Here is a 914-nt window from a genome sequence, read left to right on the forward strand (position 1 = left end):
TCAAAAATCATCCCATCATGACCAAGTAGGCTTCATCCTGGGGATGCAAGGCTGGTTCAACATTCGTAAAACCATAAATGTAATTTAATACATCAACAGATGTCAAAACAAAAACCACATGATTATATCATTAGATGCAGAAAAAGCTTTTAATAAAATCCAGCACCCCTTCTTGATAAAAACCCTAGAACATCTAGGCATACAGGGAACATACCTCAAAATAGTAAAAGCCATCTATGAGAAACCCATAGTCAGCATACTCCTAAATGGACAAAAACTGGAACCATTTCCCCTGAAAACTGGAACAAGACAAGGATGCCCACTCTCAACCCTCCTGTTCAATATAGTATTGGAAGTCCTGGCTAGAGCAATCAGAGAAGAGAAGGCAATCAGGGGTATTTTCATAAGAAAAGTGAGGTCAAGCCATCTCTCTTTGCAAATGACATGATCGTGTACCTTGAAAACCCAAGAGAATCTATCAAAAACTTCCTTACACTGATAAAGGACTTTGGCAAAGCCTCAGGATATAAAATAAATGTGCAAAAGACAATTGCATTTCTTTACACCAATAATAAACAAACAGACACCCAAATAAAAAGCACAATTCCATTCACAATAGCCACAAAAAAAATAAAATACCTTGGCATCTTCCTAACCAGAAATGTGAAAGACCTTTGCAATGAAAACTATAAAACACTGCTCAAAGAAATCAAAGATGACACAAAGAAGTGGAAAAATATCCCATGCTCATGGATTGGAAGAATCAACATTGTGAAGATGTCCATCTTACCTAAGGCAATCTACAGATTTAATGCAATACCCATCAAATTACCAGCAACATTCTTCTCAGACCTAGAAAAAACAATACAGGAATTCATATAGAAACACAAATGACCAAGAATAGCCAGAACAAT

The sequence above is a fragment of the Carlito syrichta genome, unplaced genomic scaffold (genome assembly GCF_000164805.1).
Source record: "Carlito syrichta isolate Samal-C Ts95f unplaced genomic scaffold, Tarsius_syrichta-2.0.1 Scaffold64588, whole genome shotgun sequence".
Lineage (NCBI taxonomy): Eukaryota > Metazoa > Chordata > Mammalia > Primates > Tarsiidae > Carlito > Carlito syrichta.